At 42.4% G+C, this 7700-nt stretch overlaps 1 protein-coding gene across 3 annotated transcripts in view; it reads right to left on the minus strand.

Moving 5' to 3' along the window:
- INPP4B (inositol polyphosphate-4-phosphatase type II B) overlaps positions 1 to 7131 on the minus strand; it is a 574953-nt gene extending 567822 nt beyond the window's left edge. For 2 of the 3 annotated variants that reach the window (XM_081077543.1, XM_081077544.1), the window contains exon 1: positions 6897 to 7116. The gene's annotated coding sequence lies outside the window, so the exon portion shown is untranslated. Of the gene's footprint in view, positions 1 to 6896 lie in introns of all 3 variants that reach the window. The other variant, XM_081077545.1, reaches the window with a different exon arrangement.
- Between the last annotated feature and the right edge of the window lie 569 nt (positions 7132 to 7700).

A 7700-nucleotide genomic window follows, 5' to 3' on the forward strand; every position in this document is an offset into this window, starting at 1 on the left:
TATAGGACGGCATAAACCCTTCAGATACAAATTACTTATTTTCTCTATAGTGGAATTATATTTACTCTTAGACACATACTGTCACAAAGATTTATACATAGTGGTTACTGTCAAATTTTTGAAATCTGAAAAACTATTACTCATTCACAATTTCAACTCTACACAAAATCTATAAGGTTTATTTTAGGAGCTCCATGACATTCTCAAAGAGGAGAACCAAACAATTTCTCAGATTCCCAAATTCTCAAACACATTCACTAGGGATAATTAGCCCTAGAAAGTGAAACGTCATGTCACCTAGAGCATAAAATCACCTAGAAGTGTGACTGCTGGCCACTGGCTGGCCTCACAAACTGAAAGGCCACTTTCCAGGACTGTGAGATTTAAATTTACACCTCAGCAAAATTTCCGATTACTACATGTCATGTACCTTTAAGACAGATGGTGAAATCTTGGATTCCTTGCAAACTAAATTTTTCATGCAAAGGGTCTGCTATCTCTATGTGTATCCCTGTAGAAGGAAAAGGTTATATAAGAGAACTGTGGAGATAAGGTATGAAAGACAGTTAACATATTTTTTTAATCTAAGAAACTTAATGTAGTCATTGGTCTATGAAGTAGGTACCAAGTACCTAACATGTTCAAAGGGCACAGCTGCATACTTCTGGTGATTAAGAAATAGGACATACCCGTCATAGAACTTAAACGGAAATGCATTCCTTAATTATAGCCATATTTTCCAGGAACAAATTCAAGTGCTTAATTTACCTAATGCTAAGATTTCTGATTTTTTAAATAAAATATTTAGTGTTTTTACTGTAGTCATTACCCTATTTTTGTAAATAACTGCTTCATAAATACATTTCCTTTGGTATAATTTCTAGAACTTGCTTCCAAAAACTCCAGAGAGGGGAAAGTGAGTGGGATTGTGGATGAAACAAAAATGGCCATGATTTGACAACTGGCGGATGGGAACATGGGAGTTCATCGTACTATACTATTTTTTTATTATTATGTTTGAAATGTTACATAGTAAAAAGTTCTTTGTTAAAAGAAGTGTGTTTCTGAATTACGCCAATTTATGTTCATTAACTTTTCATTTGGCTCCACTCCCACAGCAGCCACACTTAGTGAACACTGTCAAAACGCCTGCCATATTGATCTTGAGGAGATTCCAATCAGGTGGCTAGACAATGCAGAGGTCCTGTTCCCGTGCACAGATGATGGAATACATTGATTAACTCTCCCATGACCCATAATTTAATCATTCGGCCGAAGACAGGGATTCCAGATTAACCAAGAAAAAATGGTTTAGACAAATTTCCGCTGTCACAATTATCAGTAAATTATAGTGCTACCTAGCTAATCCAATTTGGTCACTGTGGTGGCCAAGCCATAACTATTACAGAGGACATTAAGGGATCTGCTGAAGTGTCAGTGAGACAGTCTGCACTTTTTTTCCCCCCACATAGTCTCAAGGGCAATAGATCAAGAAAAATTAACAATTACAGGCTTCAAGTCCGAGAAAAAATTTTTTTAGCCTGTGTAGTGACAGGATTAGGCTTTAAATGCAAATGGTAAATACAATGTCTATTTTAGAATGGCCATATTTTTTTTTCTACCACATTCACTTAATTTTCCCTTTGGCTTTCTCTTCCCTAGTCATAAGCAGAATTTTGGCACGTTTAATTCAATTAATTCCTAACAATTCCTCACATAAGCAGACCCTGCTCTAAAGCAGAATATGTTAAATACTACAATCAAATCTTTCAAGTATTACAAACAATAGATCTTCTAAATACTGCTAAGGATTTAGCTGCCCGTTGATTTTAATTTCATTAACTCATTCATGATATAACTAAGTTGGGCTTAAAATAAAAGCTTTAATAATAAATCTATTGCAATTAAAATGACCCAAGACTACTAAGCATTGAACACTGCCATCTAGTGCTAAATGCCTCTTTAGTTCCAAAGGCACAATGGATGTCTTCCGGAAAGTAGAAATGCTCTATTTTAAAGCAAATTCATTCAGAAAGACAGGCCTGAATTATATTTACTGATAATTGCTTCAAGATTAAAAAAAAACTATTATAAATAAATGAAAATTTTTAAATGGTGTTGTTTTAATACTGGGCATCAACTATGTCACATATTCTATGATGGATGTGATGTATGCTGGCACTATAGTGCAATGTGTGGTTTTCCACCAAGTTTGGCACATGAGGATGTCAAAGGATATTAAATAATCACTAATGATAATTTCAAACTTTCTTAAGAATTTAGCTGCAATGTCCCCTTATCTACAGCTTATAATTTCAATTTAAGATGCCACTGGTTTTAAGTTTATTTACCCAGCAGTGAATAATTTTTGTGTTTTGATTGTGGTAATCGCTACAGCTCATCTCTGATCTTTAGGCTTTGAGAAAAGTAAATCTCCATGATAATGAAATGAGAACCATGTAAAAGAGTAGATTAAGGAAAGGATTGCTGTAGGTGATTTTGCTCTTGTTGGGGAGTATATTTTATCTGCTTCATTGTATTCTACAATGCAAGTTCCCAGCCTGGTCGACTTTAATGCACTGTAACTACCTATTTTAAGAACTAAGGTAAGAGGTGAAAGACATTATTTCTATCCATTAGGTTGTTCAGTAAAAAGTACTAAGAGGATTCTCTTTAAACCATGATTGCATAACTTTTTAAAAAGCACATTCTTTTTTTGAGAAACAAAAATTTCAGGTTCTCCTTTTAAAGTACTTAAAATTTATAAGTAAACGATATTAAAAACATATTTTCTGTGGAAAATGCAGAACATTGTTCAGTAATTTCAACATTAGGCCTGTTGTATTGCTTCATTTGGATAATCAGAAGGGCAGGTAAAAATAGACAGATGATAGACAAATGGATGAAAGGAAGGGAGGTAGGGTTTGTTTCTCCTTTAAGGGAAATGTTGCCTCCATCCTCTTGGATTCATTAATTAAGATAATTCCCAAAGGAACCGCAAACCAAAGCCACATGATCTGGAAAACTTCTCAAGATTTCCTTTAATCAGCTTAACCAAACGACTACTGACAAATCTATTTCACTTAGTTCTGCTAAGGCCTATTTTGAGGCCTCCTTCACACAATTAGGACACTAAGTTGGCTACCCAATGCAGAATACAGAATTTACTCACAATGTTGCAATTGAAGATACTCAGTTTGGAAAATATGATTTAGAAACACATACTATATTGAAATCCAACTCTTCACCCTATGTTGGGATTACATCTCTCATGATAGCTGAACGTTTGGTAAAATTACAAAGTCAATTATAAAAAAGTCTAAAGTTGCAACTCCTAGATATTTAATTGGCCGTATAGTATACCACCTATAACAAGATACTTCTAGGAAATAAGAGAGTGGCTACAACTCCACCTTATATAAGAAAAAAAAAATCCCACTGTAGTTATATATCTACCAGGGGTGTCAAAAAATGTATATAAGTGGACGCTTTGGTCAACGTTGCTCAAGCAGTAGCTCACCATAATCACAAGTGTCTGGACGCTGATGAACACCTCTTGTAATTGTGGAAGTCAAATTAACTTGTATTCATCTTTTGTGATCAGTATATATTGAGTATTACAATTTTAATATAGTTTTCCTTTCTTAAAATGTGTATATATTTCTTTGGCACCATATACATATTACATTACATTATATTATATCATATCATATTATATTATATTTTATATAGAGTTATAATAAAATTTCATAAGCATTTTTATTCCCATTAATTTGCAAGGTAGTAAAAATGTATAACACAAGTGAACAAACAAGTGTTGATTCAAATGGCAATTGTGCCTGAAACTCTGAAGATTCCTTAAAATAGTCTCACATATCTTAATGTGTTTTCTAGGTCCATACTGCATTTAAAGTTTTGAAAAGCAAAGGCTGTGTGCATCTGACACACAAAAATGCAATCACATCATTGGATTCATTTTAAAATAAATGTTTAAACGGAAATTATTTATCTAATAACCTTATTTCTTAGGCCTGAATATGAAAACATGTGTACTTATGAGTATATCCTAAGGAGCTTTATAATCAAGGATTTCTAACTTAACATAAAAAAGTAGTAACAAAATGGCCTAATAAGCAGAATCCCCGGGGTTTTAGAAAGAGACAAGACGTTGAAAACTTAAGGTACAACATACTGAAGGGACAGACACAGCTTTCAACTGAGCATTAACATTTAACTCGAGATTGTTTAAAACAGCACGTTTCTATCTATTACAATCCCCATGGTTATGAAAGACAAGAATTTATTCCATACAGATTACAAAAATTATGATATTTATATACCTAATATTAATACTGGCTAGGGATTATGTACTGTGAAATAAGAAAACGTAATAGATATTCAGTAAGCATTTCACTCACTAATTATGATTTTGTATTTTTTTTAACTTTATATTCTCAGATGTCAGGTACTTACCTGGAAACTGACATCCATTTGGTTGCTAAGCGATATGAAATCAGTCTGCACTGTTTTTCTCTGTCTTTTAGAGAATTGCCCTCTTGGGTTTTGCCTCAAAGTAGTGAAAGTCAACTCTCTTACCCATGTGGACATTGATGTTACTTGCACTAGAAGAAATTCCCAGGTCTCAGAAAAGAAATGAATTACTTTCAATTTGTCCAATTTAGAATAAATATCTGGCTTTTCCATAAGCTTAATGATTTTCCATTTCACACAACTGAAATATAATAGCATTATTTTATAATCAAATTTAATAGATGAGTCTATGTTACGAGTATTTTGACAGAAATCTTATGAGAAATGAAGTTATTCAGTCAATTTGCATCCCCAAAATGAAGTTCAAACCCAACAGTTTCAAAGTATTTTCTGCCTATAACTTTGTGTGCTTCTTTAAACAGCTAGAGGGACAAGACTATATACTTGGTCTATCTGGTTTTTCTTATACTTTATCAAAGGATCACAAGCAAAACGCAGTTATAAATATACATTTATATTTTCTAACTGGTCATTAGTTTGTCACAAATACGAATATTGATTTGCCTAATCAAAGAGCATGTTCTTCTAAAATAAATGCAGTTCTTAAATCAGCACGTTTCCTAATGACACTGGACATCTAGACTCTCTTACATGCACATTTCATAACCTTTCAAGGACAATCCTCCAAATCACATTTTAAAGAAATACGCTGAAAAGGCATTCCATTGCAGCAGCATTTTGTATCACTACAAATCCAAGTGGTTCAATTTTTAAGGCCCATGTACTTATCACATGTACTCTCATTTCGTATCAGTACTTTACTGGAGTATATCGCACAGGAACACAAGATAATGCATTTCTTTGTCTACTAAGTGAGACAATGCCCACCTGCCTATTCCTCTTGCTGCTCAACTTCTTGCACAACGTCAGGCAGCTGCCCTGTTGGTGATTCCCTGCATCTGATATGCTGTTTTAGCATTAAGTCAGATCACTACCATTTCTGGTCCAGAACCCATTAAGAAAATTCCTGTTACAAGCAAGGTCTTTGAAATGTAGTTGTACACTTATAAAAGGGTTGTCCAGTGCCCATTTTGAAGGGAAGAAGATAAATTTATCCTGTCTTCTAGGCTTTTACTTATTTTCTAGAGCCACATATTTCTAAACAAGTTCCATCACACTGGGAGAAAGGAGATATGCAAAATGTAACACCTGGAGTCTTAGAATGTAATGACCTCAAATAACATCTCAAAAAGAGGAAGGAAACCTGCTCCCGGGAAGAAAAAACAGAGGCAAAGGAGCGAGTCTGCATCATTAAACGAAGAGTAATAGAAAACCCTCCCGGGTTTTTCCAGTAAGTTTTTGCAGCAGCAGCAGCAGCAGCAGAAACAACCTAATCAATATTCACACCCTCACCCTTGGAAACCTCTTGTCCCCACACAGAAACTGTAGATCCCTCTCCACCTTGTCCGAGGAGGACAGAAAGGGAGGCGATTTCAGAGGAGTGGGGAGGGGCAAACACAGCTGTGTGGCTCCAGCATCCTCATCCTTTCCAGCTACCAGCCTGAAAGTCCGCGCAGGCACCAGCCGCTGGCTCCTAGACCTCCTCGGGCCTGGGCCCTCCCTGCCAGAGGTGCGGGCGAGCTGGCAGCGCAGTTTTCAGGCGCCAAACAACCATCTCCCCCTAGCCCGAGGCCCTCGCTTTCTAACCCCTCAGCGAGAGACCTCTTGGAGGTAGGACAGGAGACGCTTTGGTGGCTAAGAGGAGACGTGCGGGGCTTCTTTACAGGAAGGAGTTGCTGCGGGCGCGGTGGAGGCGGTCACGGAGAGGGGCTCTTTAGTAAAAGCAAGGACTTGGGGCAACTGAGACCCCAGGGTCACCCTCACTCCCACTCACCCCCACGCTTCGCCTTAAAGACGACTTCCGACCCCCTCCTCCAGGGCGGGGTGGGGGAGGGGTGCGCGGGCGGAGGGCGGCGGCAGTTTTGCGGCCGGGATAGGGGTGAGAGCGAGCCCCGGGGCCAACGCGGCCGCGCCGAAGAAACCACACAGGTGGGCGCAGCCTTGGAGGGTCAGTGAGGCCGACGCTCAGAGTTAGCGGGGCCCAGAGAGGGGGCGTGGGAGAGGGTGACCAGGCGCGCTGGCCGGGCCCGGGGGGGCTCTGGGCGAGAGGGTGCGCGGGGCCGCAGAGGTGGCCGAGCCACCCAGGAGACACAGCGCACCCCACCCCTTCGGCAACAGGGCTGGAGGGGCTATCGGGGCTACAAGACCGAGAAACTTAAGGCAAAACACACCGGCTGCCCCCGCCAGGACATCCCCCCGCGATCGCAGCCCCGCTCCGACGCCTAACAAATCAGCCCCTGTCGCCCAGCCCGCCCAGCCCGCAGAACGCCCCGGCGGGGAATTACCTCTCCCGGAGGTGGAGTGGCGGCAGCGGCGGCAGCAGCAGGCACTTGGAGCCTGACTTTCCGGCGTTCGCGGGGAGCGTGTGAGCGCCGAGCTGAGCCGGAACCAGCTATTTATAGACCAGAGCCGGGGCGCCGGGGGCCGCGAACCCCCAGGCGGCGAGCGGCGGCGCCGGCGGCGCGGGGCTCGGGCAGCGGCTCGGCTCGGCTCCCGCCGCTTCCCGCCGGCTCCGCGCCCGCCCGCCCGCCCGCCCCGCCGCGCGCGCCCCGGAGAAGTTGTCGCCCGCGCGGCTGCCTCGCCCGCCGCTCACACGCCCCCTAGCACGATGGCTACTTTCTCCCCCCGCCCCCACCCTCCCTGCACTCTTCCTCCTCCTCTGCACGTTTCAGGCGGTCTCCTCCCAATGTCACCAGCGGCGGCGGCGACAGTAGCGCAACTGGCGCAGCTCGCTCCCCGCTACTGCTGGAATGGAGTGGATGCCCCAGCCGCCCGGCCCGAAATGACCAACACACGCTGGGAGCTCACACCCCCTGCCCCAAACCTCTTCTGAGCCCCTCGGCGAGCGGGGACGGTCGCCCAGCCTGGGCTGCGGGAGCACGGCTGCGGAGCGGTGGTGAGGGGGGACCCGGGGCCGCCACGGTGAGGCCGGGACCAGAGAAACCACAGGGTGCGTTAAGTCTCTGGAGGCCACCACTGGCAGCGTCGGCCCAGACCCGGGAGGGGGTGGGAAAGGGAGGCAGTGTCCCCCGCGCCCCAGACTTTTGCCTGCCCCCACCTTGGGACCCGTCTCTCTTGCCACTCCCCTC

This window comes from Rhinolophus hipposideros (genome assembly GCF_964194185.1).
Source record: "Rhinolophus hipposideros genome assembly, chromosome: 16".
Lineage (NCBI taxonomy): Eukaryota > Metazoa > Chordata > Mammalia > Chiroptera > Rhinolophidae > Rhinolophus > Rhinolophus hipposideros.